The sequence below is a fragment of the Cicer arietinum genome, chromosome 6, assembly GCF_000331145.2.
Source record: "Cicer arietinum cultivar CDC Frontier isolate Library 1 chromosome 6, Cicar.CDCFrontier_v2.0, whole genome shotgun sequence".
In the NCBI taxonomy this organism is placed as follows: Eukaryota; Viridiplantae; Streptophyta; class Magnoliopsida; order Fabales; family Fabaceae; genus Cicer; species Cicer arietinum.
This window is the reverse complement of record NC_021165.2, coordinates 54,065,156-54,087,439: the sequence shown is the minus strand read 5'-3', so window position 1 is coordinate 54,087,439 and position 22,284 is coordinate 54,065,156.

Sequence of the window (22,284 nt, the reverse complement as noted above, 5' to 3'; positions counted from 1 at the left end):
CGAGCGAGAATAAATCAACGCAACAACCAATTACAAATTAGTTACTTGCTCCAATAGGTAATTAATTAATTTATTAATACTACATTGATACTTTATCTAATAATACATTAATGCATTGTAGTATAATTCAAAAATATATTTAATACCGTTAACCACACATATTACTATAATCAAATTTTATTTAACAAAGTATGATAAAAAGAACTTAATATTATGTCTATATAATATATATATAGTTTTGATATATAAATATATATATATATATATATAAATATCACATGAACGCAAATAATAATAATAATTAATTATTACTTATTATTGACTATACTTAATTTTATAACATAATCAAATAGATTAAACCATTTAGGTGAAAGAATCAATTTGCCTCTCTGCCTTATTTTGATTTCATGAAAATTTGTATGAATCGTATGTTGTCTTATCGGAACTAATTACTTACTTCAGTGAGTTGTCCTCCAACAATTCCATTTAGAAATCAATTGCATCTAATGGCTTAGCTACTAACTTATTTTCTGGAAGTCTGTATAACAACAATTCTTATATAACATAATCCGTTTGTTGACAGAACAAGGCAAGGCTTCTAAAATTCCAAAGTAAAGACTCAAATCATGGCTATACAAATTTATTTTGGGTTCGTGGTTTTCAATTTCTTAACTTTCATCTATATATATATATATATTGTATTACTTATCCTATTGTACTAACAAAACATGTATTATTATTAAAGCTAATTGATGGAATTAGTGAAATTGGAAGTGAATTTGGAATGTGGCTGTGATTGGAAGTGAATTTGGAATGCGGCTAATGGAATTGCAAATCCTAATTTTGCTGAAAATATACTACATAATAGCCTAAGTTATTATAATTATAATTATAATAATAATAATAATAATAATAATAATAATTATTATTATTATTATTATTATTCCATTCTATTAGAGCTAACTCCTGGTATTATATTATTTATATCTATATACATATCTATTTATTTTATTATATTTATTTCTTTGTAAGTTAAATATGGTTAATATTAATAATTTAAATCAATTACTAAAGCAAACACACAGACACACCTAAAGAAATTAGAACACATATTAACACTCATATAAAAAAAATAGTATTGTATCGTTATACTATTTAAAATAAGATAATGAGAAATTGGGGTGTTACAGATTGAGGTTGATGCATGATGGTATCGTTTGTAGAGGGAGTTACCTAGATGAACATATTGAATAGGGGTTAAGGATGGAGTTTGAATAGAGGCAGAGCTTGGGGAAAGTTGGTGATAATGACGGTGATTGTTTCGGTGATGATGGAGTTTGTGTTTAAGATTATCAAACTCTTTAGCAAACATTACCTTAAAAATATATTTAGTTAAATTTAATTCTTGCAACAATCCTCTATAACATAGGATGTGTAGTGAGAGAAAAGTGTGAACCTAGGCAGGGGATGGGGCTGGGGTTGAGGAGTGATGTGACACTATAAATCCCAAAATAATATATATAATAATTTATATCCTATTTCTATAAAATATGTAGTGGATAAATAAAAACTTTTATTTTTAATTTAGGATATCACGTTTCTCAAAAATCAAAAGGGACACTTTAAACTTTTTTACTCTTATAAAATAGTGCTATTTCAATAAGCTTGATTTAAGTATAATTATTTGAGTTAATTCTAAAAAATTACTAGTATTTATAAGGTTATCATACAAAAATTTGTTTCAAATTAAATTAGTAAAATACAAATTACAACCCTTATTCCCGATATCACCTATCAGTGTGGTATTCCTCCCAAACTTGAACTTCAAGACTCATGAACCTGTAACAACTGCGATTTCGCAAACGCAAGGCCAATCCAGTCAAACACAAACACCGATGGAGATGAGTTTTGAAATCATGTTAATAGTATAATATAAGTAAGGAGAACACTCAAACAGTCATCATAGAACCGTATCATTACACAAACCTTTCTCAAGCAAAATATCACATTAAAAAGTTAAAATCACTCAAGGAAAATCAATACCTTTCACAATAACATCAAATTATCTAAGAGAAATTATTATCACTTTGGAAACACATCAATCACAACAAAACAATCACAAGTAAATGCAATGATATGCATGAGCTTAAACTCTACTTCACAATGTGGTACCATTCTAACTCTGAAGTACCTGGTTAGGAGGCTTGATACTATGCCACCATATCGATGGACACACAATTCAAATTGGTCTTGTCCTCATAGATCCCCTCAACTCAACCCGAGACTATTATACGTGATAGTCGAGGTAAACGTGTGTTGCATGGTACCTCCCAACATTTGGAGTGCTACCTCCAAGTCACCTAGGAATTCTCCACCCGAATACCTCCAAGGTCTAACAATCTTGCCTTAAGGTTTAACAGCCAACCACCACAGTCAGGCTCATTCAGTTGAACTTCCCTGAAATCGCTAGGCTTGTCAGACCCTACCTATATGATGACAAAATAATCCCCACTTCACAAATTCTCAATATTTATTTTCTCCCCTCGTTGGCCTATGATACTCCATTAAGACCGTCACTTCAAACACATATTGGAATCACCATTATTTCATCAACTATGGGGTTATTTCAATATTCTCATCACGAATTCACAACACTACTATCATTAATCATAACTCATAACTCATCATATAAACTCATCACAATTTTATAGCATCACTATCATCAATCATAAATCATCACATAGACTTATCACAAATTTATAGCATCATTATTATTAATTATACATCATCGTAATCACATAAATTTATCAAAATGCGTGTACCTTTTATTATCACATAACATAAACACGTCTAATCAAATATATACATAAAATTCATTCCACATCCAATATCATAATAATTTCAAATATAACACGTTTAGTAAAAATAAATCAAACATCGCAATAATATCAAATAGCACACATTTAATAAATAAATCAATCAACACCTTATAAATATTTCTATTCCAAATTTAATCTCACAATTCCCATATTTTTACATTAATCAATTTATCACTCAAAGGGCTAATACCGTACGTAGCGACCCCCGGATGAATCTTTGTGAAATACGGTTTTCCCGTTCGTCTCACATTATATTATACTCATGAATTCAAATGCTCTCTCACCACTTACCTTATTGTGTCGCTTTCACACACAAGTACAATTTCACAAGCAAACAATCTTTGTTCTTTGACTTTTTTTCCTTCAGTCGATCTAACTCGACAGTTTATGAGTAAACGTCAAAAATTAATTATGAGAAAATACTCTAAAAACTAAATTTTGAAATTCGGTGAAGGAATATTATCATAAATCAGAAAACCAATCAGTGGATAATATAGTCACTTTTCACACGGTCGTTTTGACATTGGTTTCACTCTAATCAGACTTACGGTGAAGAAGAACGGTGCAAAATAACGAATTATGTAAACTGAGAAATTAGGTATTTTAGGGAGAAATTCGGGTTGTTAAAAATCTGAAAAAATATTTTTAATTGAATAGCTAAATGAGTAAAACAACATACTGATATTTGGACGAAAATGGAGAAACTTTTATGCGACAGTCATCGATGAATGATATCAGTTTTCCTTTTTTATCTCAATGTAAGGCTGCCTTATTTTGTGTCCAGGTTACTCTCTCTTTCCCATGCCCTTCATTCTTTTTATTTTCAATTAATATTTTTTTATTTAATTAGATTTTAATCTTAAATATGTGTCTAATCCATAAAATAAATTTTACTCTTTTTTTCTATTTATTTTTATTTTATAAATAAACCAAACAATTATCAAAACTATTTTTTTAACACTTTGTTTTTAAAACATAATTTAATTAAAAATAGATTACTAATATTTCAAAATTAATATTTTATAAAATGAAGTAATTAAAGTAGTTAATCTTTTAAAATACATTAATAATCAAAACCCTCATATTCAAAAAAAATCCCTATAATAATACTTATTTTTGCAAATACTCATATTAAAATATTACCATCATTAGAGAATAGTCAAAATTATAAAATAAATAAATATAACATCAACACTTTATATTAATTACTAAATCTTAATAAATATATATAAAATCACAATGTCATAACAAGTATATAAAAATAAAGGAACTCAAACACAATATCAATTCTATCTCAAGATACTTATTCATAAAAAAAACTAAAAATAAAAAATAGTTAAAAATAATTAAAAATAATTAAAATATAATTACGTGCATACTTAACATCAGTCAACCGCACAAAAAAATATTACATTAATTGGATAAACGTATATACACATAAAATCGCATAAATTGTTTTTTTTAAAATATATATTACACTAGAATACTATTATTTTTTAAAAAAATATATCAAATAATAAAATAAAATAATTATTATTTATATCGTTCATTTAATCTAATATTTATAAATCTAGCACATCATAGAAAGCACCTATATAACGAAAATTAGTTAGAACATTTATCATCATATATTCTAAAATAATTTTAATATCAAATTAATTATTTAAAATCCTATTTAAGTAATAAAAATAGTTTATTGTAAAACTTTGGGTGACAATTCTCCCCTTGTTAAAGAATTTCGTCATCGAAATTTACGGTGAGTGAACCAATATCTAACTTACCATCCTCAAGATTCAAACTTAATCTATAAACATATTTAAGACATTCAATCTCCAATTAAGCACAACATGTAAAAAATCAACTAGCATTGCATGATAGACTAACGTGACAAAATAAATTTGTTAAACACATAACATTTATCATTCAATTATGAAATAAAATACTCTAGAGTTACTCACTATAATTTACATATAAAACATAACATATAGATTTTGTCAATAATAACGTAGTTCGATTAGTTTGGTTAAATGAAACACATTTCATGTACGTTTTCAATTTCAACTATTTCTTTCAAACCAAATAATACTAGTTTTACTCCATAAAATAAAGTCTAAATCATATCATCAAACATTCAACAAATTTAACTTAGGTCTGACAAAGAGAGCATTTTTTTAAATATTAAACACATCTAACAACTTAATAATATTATAATAGATTTTCAATCAAGTACTCTATAAAAACATACTCTGTATATAATCAAGGAGAAAGGGAAAAAAAAAGTAATGATAGAGATACTATTTTCCAATAACATATATTTAATAATTAAATTCATTCAATTGATATAAGCAATGAACATGTTTTTTAATTATTTAAAAAATAAAATTAAAAGGTATTTCTAACAAAATAATGAGTTATCGTTGTCTCTTTTATTGACGATGAGTGATCGGGGTAGCTAGTACCTCATACTCACGAAGTCAACTACTTAAGGAACTATAACTGCAGTCATTCAAATTCAAACATGGATAATTAAAAGTATCTTTAACGTGGTTCAAGAGTGCGAAGGCGGTGCCACAACTCCTACTCCTTATCTCAAGTTAAAAACCTACTTAATTACACATTTCCAATAATTTATTTGTAATTTACAAACTAGTTATAACAACACAAGAAAAGAGATTTGCATCAATATGAATCACCAATTAAAATAAAGAAATATAGAATTATTTCACTTTTAAATACTCTCAATTACTCTAAAAACTACTCACAATTTCCTAACACTTAGAACGCCTAAAACACAAACACTTTCACCTTCACCTAATCACATATACATGCATATAAGTAATTGAATAATTGGCATCATGATGTAAAATATTCTCATAGCAATCCAACAACAAGAAATTTATCACAATTAAATTAATAATTCACCTTTTTATTTTAATCAATCTTTATATTTAACCATAATTGAAACAAATATTTTTCAATTAGCACGTAAAGTAAGCAATTATTTTTACTCGAAGTTAATATAACAATCATAAAACTAAAATAAATCTCGTAGTACATAAATCATTTTAGTGATTAATCAATACTCTAAAATTTGATTTCAAACACTTAAATTATTTTAAAAGGATCACTAATCTTTTAATACCATAAAATAATTTTTCTTCATAATTTCAAACTTTTCCTTGGATTACTTCTAAATAAATCTTACGATTTTTTTTACTACTTTTAAAATCAATAAGATTGCTAAAATTTCACCAATACGTTAACCACCAAAATACTTCTCAAGATATTTAAGCACTCTTAAAATCATTTTTTTTCAACCTATATTTTGATATCAAATCAAATCAAATCATATATATAAAATTAGATACAAAATTTTCTAACTCACCAAGACTCCTAAAATAGTTATATATTTTTTCCTGATTTCTGAAAACTATTTTTACAACAAATCTTCTAGATTATTATTATTTTTTAAAACAGCACATAGTAAAACTTGGCGTAAATTATTTTTCTCTTGTGTGACAAATTTAAATTTTAAATAAAATCATCATAAATACATATATATATATATATATATATATATTGATATTTTATTATTTTAAGAATTAACACAACTCCAACACAATCTATTTCTCTAAAATAAGTCAACAATAATTCACACATAAAATATTTCCTTTTATAAAATAAATCAAATTTAATCCCTTCAAAAATCTTTGTTTCTAAAAGTCTAACTATAAAATTTTAATCAACTTTGAATATTCAAGAATTACTATTGCTAATAATATGAATTTTAGACTATTTCAAAATTATGATGAATTTCCTAAATTGATTTCAAAAGCAATATAAAAATATTAATCATTTAGATACAACCATCAACACTTTCAAGTGATTTAAAATTAAAATCCATGCTTTAAAATCAACTTTTTTTTTAATTTTGTTTTATTTTCCTTCTATTTCTCACTTAGTAGACATTTTATCATGTGACCCCCGCTCCCCTCCCCTCCCACCCTTTTTTAGTACCATTGTAAATCACTACTGAGTTCTTAAAATCTAAAACTCTAATATCAAGTTAAACTCTAATGAGTTCATAATAGCATAATTAGTCAATCAATCATTCCAAAAGAAATATCCGACCACACTCACTATTTAATATTCACATCAGCCCCTCTAAACCAACATAACAACAAATTATTTTGATTTTCTTAAAAACAACACATAGTAAAATATGGTGTAAATTTTCATCTATTTTAAGTAGTAAATAAAATAAGTAGTATAGAATTATTGTTACTTTATAAACAATAAAAACTAAACTCAATTTAATTTTTTTAAAATAATCAAGAGTAATTCAAACAAAATGTATTTCTCATTTTACAAAATAAGCAACTCTAACTCCTTCATGTAATATTATTTTTTTAACTTCTAGGTTCTACCACCTCTAATATTCATGAATTATTATCATTATTAATATGAATTTCGTAATATTTCAAAATTACAGCTAACTTTCTAAATTGACTTCATTAGCAAGATCAAAACTTTAAAGGAAAGGTCTATCACTCGATAACTAGTATTAAATCAACGGAATTAATAATTTCAAACATATAACTCGTCAATCCAACAATAAAAATTTATTTCTAACTATCCACTATAACAAAATAGAAAATAATCATAGTTAGAAACACAAGTCCCATCAAAAGGTAATTAACTTAATCGTGTAAAAATTCAAATTAACTCAAATCTCGATAAATACACAACACAACAAGAACGAACAAGTAGTTAACAATTAACAATAATATTTCAGAAATCATGTATTGCAATGGAAAAATATATAGCACCTAGCACAAAAATAATAGGTAAGCGTTTCAGCACTTAGTAGGGAACACAGTAAATACAATTAGCTCACAACGGACTAACAGACGACTAAGACATAACCCACTCGGCCTGATTAGCCATACCTGCTCTAATACCACTAATGTGACACCCTAAATCCCAAAAAATATATATAATAATTTATATCATAATTCTATAAAATTTGCAGCAGATAAATAAAAATCTATTTCCAAGAAAATAAAAACTTTTATTTTTAGTTAGGGTATCACGTTTCTCAAAAATCAAAAGGGACACTTTAAACTCTTTTACTCCTATAAAATAATGCAATCTCAATAAGCGTGATTTAAATATAATTACTTGATTTAATTCTAAAAACTTACTAGTACTTATAAGGTTTTCATACAAAAAGTCGTTTCAAATTAAAAAAAAAGTAAACTACAAATTACAACCCTTATTCTCGATATCACCTATCAGAGTGGGGCTCCTCCCAAACTTGAACTTCAAGACTCAATAACTTGTAACAATTACGAGTTCACAAACTCACGGCCAAGCTAGTCAAACACAAACAACGAAGGAGGTGAGTTTTGAAATCATGTTAATAGTATAATATAAGTAAGGAGAACACGCAAACAGTCATCATAGAATCGTATCATTACAGAAACATTGCTCAAGAAAAATATCACATTAAAAAGTTCAAATTACTGAAGGAAAATCAATACCTTTTACAATAACATCAAATCGTCTAAGAGAAATTATTATCGCTTTTGAAACACATCAATCACAAAAAAACAATCACAAGGAAATGCAATGATATGCATGAGCTTAGACTCTACTTCACAATGTGGTACCATTCTAACTCTCATGTACTTGGTTAGGAGACTTGATACTATGCCACCATCTCGGTGGACAGACAATTCAAATTGGCTCTGTCCTTGTAGATCCCACCAACTCAACCCGAGACACATATACGCGATAGTTGAGGTAAACGTGTGTTGCATGGTAGCTCCCGACATTTGGAGTGCAACACTCCAAGTCAACTAGGAATTCCCCACCCGAATACCTCTAAGGTCTAACAATCTTGCCTTAAGGCACAATAACAGACTGCCACGATTAAGCTCATTCATTTGTACTTCCCCGAAATCGCTAGGCTTGTCAGGCCCTACCTATATGATGACAAAATAATCTCCACTTCACCATTTCTCAATATTTATTTTCCCTTCTCGTTGGTCTATGATACTCCATAAAGACCATCACCTCAAACACAAATTGGAATCATCGTTACTTCATCAACTATGGGGTTACTTCAATACTCTCATCACAAATTCACAACATCGCTATCATTAATCATAACTCATCAGATAAACTCATCACAATTTATAGCATAACATCACTATCATCAATCATAAATCATCACAAAGACATCACAAATTTATAACATCATTATTATTAATTATACATCATCATAATCACATAAACTTATCAAAATATATCCACCTTTAATTATCACATCACATAATCACGTCTAATCAAACATATACATAAATTTTATTCGACATCCAATATCATAATAATATCAAATATCACACATTTAATAAAAATAAATCAAACATCACAATAATATCAAATACCACAGATATAACGAAGTTAAATCAATCAACACCTTATAAATATTTCTATTCCACATTTTACTCTCACAATTACCATTTTTTACGTTAATCAATTTATCACTCTAATGATTACTACCGTACGTAGGGAGCCCCGAATGAATTGTTTGGAAATACGGTTTACCTGTTCATCTCACATTATATTATACTCATGAATTAAAACGTTCTCTCACCCCATACCTTATTTTGACGCTTTCACCCACGAGTACGATTCCACGAGCAAAAATCTTTGTTCTTTATGAGAAAATACTATAAAAACTAAATTTCGAAATTCGGTAAAGGAAAATTATCATAAATCTGAAAACCAATCAGTGGATAACATAGCCACTTTTCACACAATCGTTTTGGCGTTTGTTTCACTCAAATCGGACTTACGGTGAAGAAGAACGGTGCAAAATTACGAATTTTGTAAATGGAGAAATCGGGTATTTTAGGAAAAAATTTGGGTTGTTAAAAATCTAGAAAATTGTGTTTAATTAAATAGCTAAATGAGTAAAACAACATAATGAAATTTTGACGAAAACAATGAAACTTTTCAAGGACAATCATCGATGAACGGTATTGATTTTCTTTTTTTTCTCTCACTGTGTGGTTTCCCTATTTTGTATCCTGGTTACTCTCTCTTTCTCATGCCCTTCATTCTTGTTATTTTCAATTTATATTTTTTTATTATTTAATTATATTTTACTCTTAAATATGTATCTAATCCATAAATTTTTTTTACTTCTTTCTTCTATTTATTTTTATTATCAAAACTATAACATCAACACTTTATATTAATTACTAAATTTTAATAAATATATATAAAATCACAATGTCATAAAAAGTATATAAAAATAAAGGAAATCAAACACTATATCAATTCTATCTCAAGTTAATTATTTATAAAAAATAACTAAAAATAGAAAATAGTTATAAGTAATTGAAATATAACTACGTGCATACTTAATATCAGTCAACCACACAAAAAATATACAATTAATTGGGTACACGTATATACACATAAAATCACATAAAATGTTTTTCTTGAAAATATGTATAATACTAAAATACTATTATTTTTTAAAAAATATATATAATATAATATAATAAAATAAAATATTTATTATTTATATCGCTCAATTAATCTAATATTTATAAAACTAGCACATCAAAGAAAGCACCTATATAACGAAAATTAGTCAGAAAATTTATCATCATATATTCTAAAATAATTATAACATCAAATTAATTATTTAAAATCCTATTTAACTAATAAAAATAATTTATTGTAAAATTTAGGGTGTTACAAGTGATAGTGATGATGCTTGTGGTGTTTGTGGTGCTTATGATTCTTACTCTCTTCATAACTAGTGGACAAGAAAGTAGTTGTAGTATCATAGGGAAAACGTGGACGAGTAGGTACTAAAAAAGGAGCTAGGGTTTAGGCTGATGATTTATGGTGATGATATTTGTGGTGTTTGTGGAGATTATGCTCCTTACTCATTTAATAACTAGTGGATAAGAAGTAAGTAGGTGCAAGGGATGGGATTGATTTGAGATGGTGATGATGATGTTGGTTGTTGTGTGAAATGTGAACAGGGGTAGGGGTTAGGGCTGATGAATCATGGTGTCGTTTGTAAAGGGAGTTAGAGAATGAATAGGGGTTAATAATGGAGGTTGAATAGGGGCAGAGCTTGGGGCAAGTTGGTGATGATGACAATGATGGTGATGGCGATGATGGAGTTTGTTTTAAAGATTACCAAACTCTTTAGCAAACACTACCAAGAAACTTAACAGATGAATATTTACTTAATACTTAACAACTAAAAAGTGACGAATAAATTAAAAACACATACTTGAGTATATTATGGTCACTGGGAAGAGCTAATCACACAATGAAAGTTCAAAAGGAAAAATAAAATCAAAGCAAGAAATAAGGAAGTACGATCAAAGATGAAAAAACTTTTGTAACGTAGAATAGAAAAAATTTCAGATGAATCTTTCAATATGAATATCATATTTTAACAAACACTTTTAGTGAAAAATAATATCTTGCCTTTAATATTATAGGCTTTTTAGTGAAAAGGAATGCATTTAAGATCAAAAGATTCTTCAAACGATATACTATCCTCATCATCATAAATAGTTGCATCGATTTTAATTGACTAATAATACAATCAACACACAACACACATATCAATTCAAATGATGATTATGCCAAAAATTGAAAAGAAAAATTTTCTTGGAGTTTTTGTTTTTTTGTTTATGTTTATACTTAAAGAGTTTATATAATATATTAATGAGTCTATATCCTGATAAAAATTAAGGTAAATTTTTTTTTTGGCGAGGCCTAAACCAAGGACTTTACGTGTCTCTCCCTTGATACGGCTCTGATAGTTTGTTAAAGAACCTACAAGTTACTCATTTTCCAAAAAAATTAAGCTATATTTTCATATAAATGGTGAAGAGAAGAGAAAGTTTACCTCAAGTAAATTTGCTTGAAAGCTTCACAATGAAGTGGGGAAGGTTTTCTCTTCAAGGAGTTTCTTCAAATAAGGTTTTGATATGTAAGCAAAATGAAGGTTTGTGTGTTTCCAACAAAGCACCAACACATTTTTTTTCTAAGAAAAAAGAATAGAAGAATAGAATGGGGAGGAAGTAGAACGAGAAAGAAAAATAAGAAGGGAGGGGTGATTGGTTTACTTTATAAGCCAATCAATTAAATCTAAGTTTGATGTTATAATTAGGGAGACATGGCTTATTTATAGCCACACAAATCTTACTACTTTTGTTAAAAATATATTGGTTAGTAAAATATCGAACATATTTTACGTTTTCTGATTCACTTCCCAATCTATTTTGGTAAAAATATCTACTCTTATCGCAATTCAATTGATAGATGAATTTATCAAAAACATGTGACATCTTAAAATTTTTGTCAATAATAAAATCTGTGTAACTTAATTAAATTATTATTCGATAAATAGTTTTAATCGGATCTCAAAAAAAATAAATATATACATATATTACTAACTTGAACAAAATATATGTTTGGTACTTAATTTCATAAAATAAAAATTCAGCTAATAACCTAAACAATTCAACATAAAGTACATAAAAATTGCATAAATTAGAGTTTAAAAAATTCAGAGTCTTACATAAGCTAATTTGCCCATACCCAAGCCAATTCTATTAATGAACCAAATGTTGATATTCTCTATGACCTTGCACTCTTCATCCCTTCTCTACTTTCTAGTTTTCCAAACATGAATGAATTTATTTATGCATTTACTATTAGGTTTAAGATAATTAGGATCCATATTTCCTCCTTTGAGGTAGCATCCCAAGTAGTGCAAGACTTAGTCTCTGAATCATTGTTAGAAGCTAACTTGCCAATACCATAGCCAATCCTATCACTTAACCAATTGACATTCCTTGTGACCATGCACCTTTCACCCCTTATTTACTTTGTAGTTTCCTAAACTTGAATGAATTTATTTATGCATTTACTATTACGGTTAATATAACTAGGAACATGAATTCGAGTAGCTTGGATCCTAATGAAGTTTCTTCCTTATGGCAAAATTGTCTATCTTTTGTTACCAATTGTGTAAGAGAAAATATGTAGTATGTACAATAGTTGGTCATTCAGGACATTGTTATCATTCATAATACTACAAAGATCATATACCTCTGGATTTTGAACTTCAAGATGGCACAGGAAACTCAAACTATGAGGCAACTGCCTGCAACACTAGAAGGAACAACTAGTGTAACTGCCTCTCCCTTTGAAACTCACCACGAGAAAGAAAAAAAAAAGATAAAAGAAAAAATTGTTACCAAAAATTAAATTAAGGAGCCACATGTAATTAAAAAAGATATAGGTTTAAGTATATCTTTGTCTTTGTAAATATAAAATATTTTTCTATTTTAGTCGTTATAAAATGATTTTTGTGTTAATCCTTGTAAACATATGATTTTTTACTTTTAATTCATGTTATTTTATTTTAATCACTGTAATAATTTTTTATGTTTGATTATATTTTTCCAAAACCATTTATATATAAAGATTAAAATGAATACTAAATACATATAATAGAGATAAATTCCAAAATAACTAATTTTGGAAACACCAAAAGGAGGTAGGTGGTCATATTGGAATATTTAGAACAAAAATCACAAATTTACTAAATCTATAAGAAAAAAAGATATATTTGAAAAGAACAAAAATAAAATCAAGTACTATTCTAAAAAATAACTCATAAAATATAAAATTGTCCCATAAATTAAGTATGTAATCATTAACCAACACTATGCCAAAAATGACATTTAACAGCGCCCATTTTACAGCGCTTGCTAAACACAAGCGCTGTTGTAATTATATTTTAAAAATAACGGAACCTTTTACAGCGCTTTTGATGACAAGCGCTGTAAAACAAGCGCTGTAGTAGGTCATATAACGTTTGCGCATCACGTTATAAGGCTTTTACAGCGCTTGTCAAAAAAGCGCTGTAAAAGGAAGCGCTTTCGCGTATCAGTTACAGCGCTTTTTTCACAAGCGCTGTAAAACACATGCGCTTTCATTGAATTTAACTACCTATTACAGCGCGTTTTTCACAAGCGCTGTAAAACACATGCGCTTTCATTGAATTTAACTACCTATTACAGCGCGTTTTTCACAAGCGCTGTAAAATACATCTTTAAAATAATTATATACGTTGGAAACCCTCATATCCTCTACATCTTTCAAATAATTATATACGTTGCGAACCCTAATATCCTCTACGTACTGTGCGGCCATCTACGTTGTCTAAGGTATTTTTTACACATGATCTGTTATGTTTTGAAATTGTCAAAAATTGTCAAAAACTCATACCACATGATCTGTTCTGTTTTGAAATTGTCAAAAATTGTCAAAAACTCATACCACATGATCTGTTCTGTTTTGAAATTGTCAAAAATTGTCAAAAACTCATACCACATGATCTGTTCTGTTTTGAAATTGTCAAAAATTGTCAAAAACTCATACCACATGATCTGTTCTGTTTTGAAATTGTCAAAAATTGTCAAAAACTCATACCACATGATCTGTTCTGTTTTGAAATTGTTAGTTGATATTGGTTTCTTTTTGAAACTTGTTGATATGTTTTGAAAGCTTATTATTTTTGTTACTGCATTTATATAGGTGGTATAATATGGATAGGAAATGGATTTCAGCCAATCGATTGTCAAAAGAGTATGAAATTGGAGTGAAGGAGTTTGTTGAGTTTGCAGTGAAGAATGCAAAAGATCCAAATAGAGTAGTTTGTCCTTGTTTAAAATGTTGTTTTGGAAAACGTGTTAGAGAAGATGAATTAGAAGGACATCTAGTATGTAATGGAATTGATCAAAGCTACACATGTTGGATAAGACATGGTGAGAAAAAAAAAGGAAACATTAATTTTGAGAATAGTTCTACATATGCTTCAACTGATTTCGATACAGATACATATGAGCCGGACCGAGTTGATGAGATTGCAAAAGCAGTTGAAGAAGATCTTCGAGATTGTCCTAAAATGTTTGAAAGTTTGTTGAGTGATGCAGAGAAAGAATTATATAATGGTTGTACTAAATTCACAAGACTGTCAGCGATATTAAAGTTGTACAACTTAAAAGCGAGTAATGGATGGTCTGATAAAAGCTTTACGGAATTATTAACACTCATAAAAGATATGTTGCCAGATGATAATGAACTTCCCAGTCGAACCTACGAGGCTAAACGGATTTTGTGTTCTATTGGAATGAGTTACGAAAGGATTCATGCGTGTCCTAACGATTGCATTTTATTTCGAAACGAATATGAACTACTTAAGGCGTGTCCGAAATGCAATGTCTCTCGATATAAGAAGAAAGAATCTACTCCAGCAAAAGTCGTGTGGTATTTTCCTATAATACCAAGATTTAGGCGCATGTATCGCAGTGAAGAAGATTCAAAACACTTGACATGGCATGCAGATGAAAGAATTAGAGATGGAATGTTTCGACACCCTGCAGATTCCCCACAATGGGCAAAAATTGATCACGAGTATCCTGAATTCGGGATAGAGTCAAGAAATCTAAGACTTGCACTTTCTACTGATGGAATGAATCCACATGGTCTTCAAAGCATCTCACATAGCACGTGGCCTGTGATTTTGGTAATATATAACCTACCTCCATGGTTATGTATGAAGCGTAAGTTTATGATGTTGTCTCTGTTAATTTCTGGACCCAAACAACCGGGGAATGATATCGACGTATACTTGACTCCTCTAATCGAAAATTTAAAAAGTATGTGGGAGACAGGTGTGGAAGTTTATGATGGGTATAAGAAAGAATGTTTCAATTTAAGGGTTATGTTGTTCGGCATAATTAATGATTTTCCAGCATATGGTAATTTATCAGGATATAGCATTAAAGGTCAGTGTGCATGTCCTATATGTGAAGAGAGTACAAATTGGATGCGGTTGAAACATTGTAAGAAGAATGTGTTTCTTGGACATCGTAGATTTTTACCTTATAGTCATCAGTATCGTGGGTGGAGAAATGCATTCAATGGAAAATCAGAGGAAGGTAAAGCTCCTTTAGCACCGACTGGATATCAAATACTTGAAAAAGTACAAGGTTTGACCAATAAATTTGGCAAACCTTTTGCGGGAGAGCTGGTGAAAACTGGGTGGAAGAAAAAGTCAATTTTCTTTGAATTGCCATATTGGAAGTCATTGTATGTAAGACATTTCCTCGATGTGATGCATATTGAAAAAAATGTATTTGAAAGTGTTATTGGTACGTTACTCAATGTTCCAGGAAAGTCTAAAGATGGCGTCAATGCAAGATTGGACTTGGTCGATATGGGAATAAGAAATGAACTGGCTCCAGTAAAGAAAGGAAATCGCACATATCTACCTCCAGCCGCTCATACTCTATCTAGAAAGGAAAAAATTGTTTTATGTAAATTTCTACACGAAGTTAAAGTTCCAGAAGGATACTCTTCGAACATTAAAAATTTGGTTTGTATGAAAGACCTCAAGTTAAAAGGTTTGAAGACCCATGATTGTCATATTATAATGGAGCATTTGCTACCAATAGGTATACGTTCCATTTTACCTGAAAAAGTTCGACTAGCCTTAACTAGATTATGTTTCTTCTTCAGGGAAATTTGTAGTAAAGTGATCGACCCTCAGAAATTACCGACATTGCAGAGGGAAATTGTTGTTACTTTGTGTGAGCTTGAAATGTATTTCCCACCATCGTTTTTTGATATAATGGTTCACCTTACTGTTCATCTGGTTAAGGAGACACAACTTTGTGGGCCAGCTTATATGAGATGGATGTATCCGATAGAACGATATATGAAAATATTAAAAGGGTACGTAAAAAGTAGAAGTCGACCAGAAGGTTGTATTGCTGAACGATACATTGTTGAAGAGGCTGCTGAATTTTGTACTGAATATCTGTCCAATGTTGAATCCATAGGGCTTCCCATGTCTCGTCATTCGGGAAGACTATCAGGAGAAGGGATAACTGGAAGGAGACTACTGACTATATCAAGGACAGAATGGGAGCAGGCACAATTGTATGTTCTGCACAATGATGATGAGGTTCAACCGTATGTTACAATACACATTGATCAGTTATCTCGTTTGAACATGAATAGGAATCAAAATTGGATAACTCGAGAGCACAATCGAAGTTTTGTAACATGGTTAAAAAATCACATAATGTCAAAATTTGATATAGACCCCGGATCAATTTCAAATAGATTGAGGTGGCTAGCAAATGGTCCGAGCTTACATGTCTTTTCTTACACTGGTTATGTTATTAACGGCTACACATTTTATACCAAAGAACAAGATGATCAGACCACTATGCAAAATAGTGGAGTCACTCTCGTAGCTGAAGCGATGCATGTCTCAAGTGCAAAAGACAAAAACCCAATATATGCAAATCTATCATATTTTGGGGTTATCGAGCGCATATGGGAGTTAGACTACACAATGTTTCGTGTTCCCATATTTGGTTGCAAGTGGGTCGATAATAATAATGGCGTTCGGATTGATGAGTCAGGATTCTTGCTTGTCGATTTTAATAGGGTGGGATACAAAGACGAGCCTTTTATTTTAGCGTCGCAAGCTCAACAAGTGTTTTATGTCACTGATCCTTCTAATGATAAATGGTCTGTTGTCCTATCGACCAATAAAATAAGTGATGATAACAATAATGATGAAGATGTTGGTAATGATCTTTTATTTGCAACATCACAACAACCACATGAAATTGATTCAACTGATGATGGTTTATATCTTAGAGATGATCATGATGAGGGAATTTGGATTAATCCATCGTTTCGTATTGTAAATGGACAAACAAATGTGAATGTCACCAGGAAAAGAAGAAGGGCATCTTAATGTATATATATGTTTAATTGTTTTATATAAGCTATGCATGTAATCTGAACTGTGTTATTGTAAATATGCATGTAATCTGAATTGAGTGTTTTATACTAAGTTCTGATTAATTTATTTTCTGATTAATTTATTTTCTGCTTATATTTAGCTTGATTTGAGTGTTTTATACCAAGTTCATGTAACAATGAGTGTTTTATATTTAGCTTGATTTACATGAACTGAACTGAATATAAATTAGTAATTTACATGAACTGAACTGAACTGAATAGAGAGATTCTCTTTTGCTCAGTGCATATATATATATAGATTCTTCAGAATACTCATTTCTAATAATTCATCATCTCCTAAAGTATTGTGATAAAGACAATGATAACAATATTTTTAATCCAATAAACAATGATAAAAATGTTTTTAATGTCATCCCAACCCAAATAAACCAAACACAAAAATAAAATAAAGAGACATTTTACAGCGCTTATCTTAAAAAGCGCTGTAAAAGATCCTTTTAAAAATAAAATAATGAGTGTTTTATACCTTTTACAGCGCTTTTCACACAAAGCGCTGTAAACGACTCTTTTGAAAGTGAGTAAAAAAGACATTTTACAGCGCTTATTTGACAAAGCGCTGTAAAAAAGCTTTAAAAATAATATTCATCAGACACCTAATTTCTTCAAACACCTTGTACGCATCATGGGAATCCAAAAAACATCAGACACAAACCCATTTCTTCAAACACCTTGTACGCATCATGGGAATCCAAAAAACATCAGACACAAACCCATTTCTTCAAACACCTTGTACGCATCATGGGAATCCCCAAAAACACCAGACACAAACCCATTTTTCGCAACATGGCAATGATCCTGAATACCAATTAAGTTTCGATTTAAGAAGGAAAGAGAATGTAAAGAGATAAAAAGGGTGTTGAGGTGGAGATTGAATTGTGAAAGAGTAAGCTTTGATGTTTGTGAAGAAGATGCATAAAAGGAGAAGAGTTTGGTGAAGAGGAAGGGATTTTTGTGGTGACCAGTTACTACTATGTGGGTTTTGCATGCATGTTGAGCTTGTTTAAAAAATAACATAACATAACAAAACACAAAAACAATAAGGCCTTTTACAGCGCTTATTTGGAAAAAGCGCTGTAAAAGAGCCTTTTAAAATTAACATAAAGAGACATTTTAGAGCGCTTATGTGGAAAAGCGCTGTAAAAGGCTTTAAAAAACATTCATATAACATAATAACACACGGAGGTCTTTTACAGCGCTTATTTGGGAAAAGCGCTGTAAAAGAGCCTCTTAAAATTAACATAAAGAGACATTTTAGAGCGCTTATGTGTAAAAGCGCTGTAAAAGGCATTCAAATAACATAATAACACACGGAGGTCTTTTACAGCGCTTATTTGAAAAAAGCGCTGTAAAAGAGCCTTTTAAAAATTTAACTAAAGAAGCCTTTTAGAGCGCTTATGTGTGAAAGCGCTGTAAAAGGCATTCATATAACATAATAACACACGGAGGTCTTTTACAGCGCTTATTTGAAAAAAGCGCTGTAAAAGAGCCTTTTAAAAATTTAACTAAAGAAGCCTTTTAGAGCGCTTATGTGTGAAAGCGCTGTAAAAGGCATTCATATAACATAATAACACACGGAGGTCTTTTACAGCGCTTATTTGAAAAAAGCGCTGTAAAAGGCATTCAAATAACATAATAACACACGGAGGTCTTTTACAGCGCTTATTTGAAAAAAGCGCTGTAAAAGGCATTCAAATAACATAATAACACACGGAGGTCTTTTACAGCGCTTATTTGAAAAAAGCGCTGTAAAAGAGCCTTTTAAAAATTTAACTAAAGAAGCCTTTTAGAGCGCTTTACAAAATAAGCGCTGTAAAAGGCTTATAAAAAGCGCTGTAAAAGTGTTACGTATATATAACAGTTACCTCTTCAGTTTCCTCTTCATTACGTAACCTTCATCTCAACCTTCATTTCTTCTCTTCTTTTGCAAACCCTATCATCCCGTCCTTTACGAACCTTATTTCCACGATCATCTCCTTCATTTCGAACCTTATTTCCATCCAAGATCATCTCTCCCATTTCACACAATATATTTTCATTGAAATACGTAACCCTCATTACGTATTTCTTCAAACCGTATTTCTGTGAACCATATTTCTGTGAACTTTCTGCAAACCCTCTTTTCTTTGCATTTCGTCTTTCTTCGAACCATCATTATTCAGGTATTGATGTTATTAAATTTTTGTAATCATTAGAATGCATGTTGAGCTTTTTTAAGATATACTGATACATGTTGAGTTTGTTTATAATAATGCATGATCCATGTTGAGCTTGTTGATGTTATACTAAAGTGCATGTTGAACTTGTTGTAGTTAAATGGATACAAACAAAGATTTAGAAGTTCAAAATGAAGAAGTTGGCACCTCTAAGACTTACGAAAAAGAAGTCAAACGTGGTGCAACTATCATGCAAAGGGTGATTAAAGCACGGAGCAGTGGCATTAAATTTGAGGTATACTATATATACTCTGTTTGCTGTGTGTTTTTTTATCTTTTTTTAGGGTTTAGGGCATGTACTTACTATATGAGTTTATTAGGTTGGCTGGAACGAGAGTGGTCAGCCAGTTGACCCCAACAGCTCCATGTTTGTAAGCTACATTGGGGCTGTTGTTCGTCAAAATGTCCCAATAACAATAGACAACTGGAGAGATAAGGCGTTGAAGGATGCCAAAGATATCATCTGGAATGACATTCAAGTAAATATTTTGATCTACTCTTTTGTCATTTATAATTTTTTTTCTGTAAAATACATTACTTATAATTGTTTTCATTGCAGACCACTTTTGTTCTTGATGAGGAACGAAAGTCATATGTTTTGAGAGTTGCTGGGAAAATCCATCGTGGATTTAGATCCCATCTCTCAAATTTCTATCTAAAAGATAGAGAAGGAAACACAAATGCTGAACCTCCAAAGATATATCAACATTATATATCAAAGGATGAATGGAGTGCATTTGTTTCCAAACGTTCTGACCCGGCGTTTGTCGTAAGTGATTAATTTATTAGCATTTGTGTTTTATTATTCATATTCGTAGCGTATTTTAAATTTTTACACAATTGCTATTTTTTTTTTATATAGAATATTAGTAAGGCAAATCGCGAACGGGCAAGCAACCCAAAACACCCATACAAGAAATCACGTATGGGATATGCACGCCTTGAACAAAAAATTGTAAGTAATTAAACATCACTTGTAATTTGTATTATAAACTATAGTGTGTAACTAATTTGTATTATTTTGTTTATGATTTTAACGAATAGAGAAAAGACACCCAAGCCGATCAACCCTTGGGTCGTCATATCTTATGGAAGGAAGCGCGTGTTAACAAAGAAGGAGTGGTTGATAATGAAAATGTCAAGAAAGTTGTAGAACTTTGTGTAAGTATATTATCACTTTAATATTTTTTAATATTGTATTTTAAAAATGCTATTGAACTTATCTTTTTAATGTTACATGTATTTTAGGAAACTATTGAACAAAGTTCTGAAACTCAAGAGGGCAACAAGGATACGTGCAGGGACATTCTTGGGAAAGTGTTTAATGTCCCTGAGTATTCCGGTCGAGTGAGGGGGAAAGGATTTGGCGTAACTCCCAAAAGCTTTTTTCCTCAAGAGAAGCGCCAAAAACCTTCCAACGAGGAAGTATTAGAGAAGCTCAGAATCTTATCGGAGCAAGTGGCACTCTTGGTGAATACGAATAAAGACAAGCAACTTCCGGTTCAGCTCCAACCTGAAATACAAATGGAGAGTGAAACCGGGAGTTGCAACGTCGGTTTGAAGAGTATTCCCGAGGTAATTAATTACTTACTACTTACTTGCTTATGTAATTACTTATGTATTAAACAAACTTATATATTAACTGTACTTATGTTTTAACTATTGATGTAGGGTGTCACTACATGTGTCCTATACTTGTCCTCGCCGACTCAACGGAAGGTGGGAAAAGGAATATTGCACAATACTTCGGGAGAAGTATTGCACAATATTCCGATCCCCGCGGGCCATGTCAAAGTATCGCCTACGGTTGCTTTCGAACCAACTGCACCGTTGCCCATACCGGACAACGATGGAGATATGAAGTTCTTAAGCGACGCTATTGGCAGTTACGTGGCATGGCCCACACACCTTGTTGCCCTCGAAAAAAAGATTCCCAAGGACAAATCAGTTACATCTCCCGAAAAGGTTTGTCACATTTATTGCCTAAGGTTTTTTATTTTTTCAGATTCAATAAACTAACATTTTACCTCATTTTTGTAGGTCCAAATAAATAAACCACCCCTACAGCCAAAAAAAGGCAGCAGACCTCAAAAATTGGAGGTTAATAGGGCTGCCAAACTACAAAGGCTGGAGGGTAATAAAGCTGCAAAACTTGCAGCAACAAAAAATCTGGATCGGGGAAAATCGGTCGCTGCTGCTGCTGCTCCTAATAAAAGTCAGCCACGCCT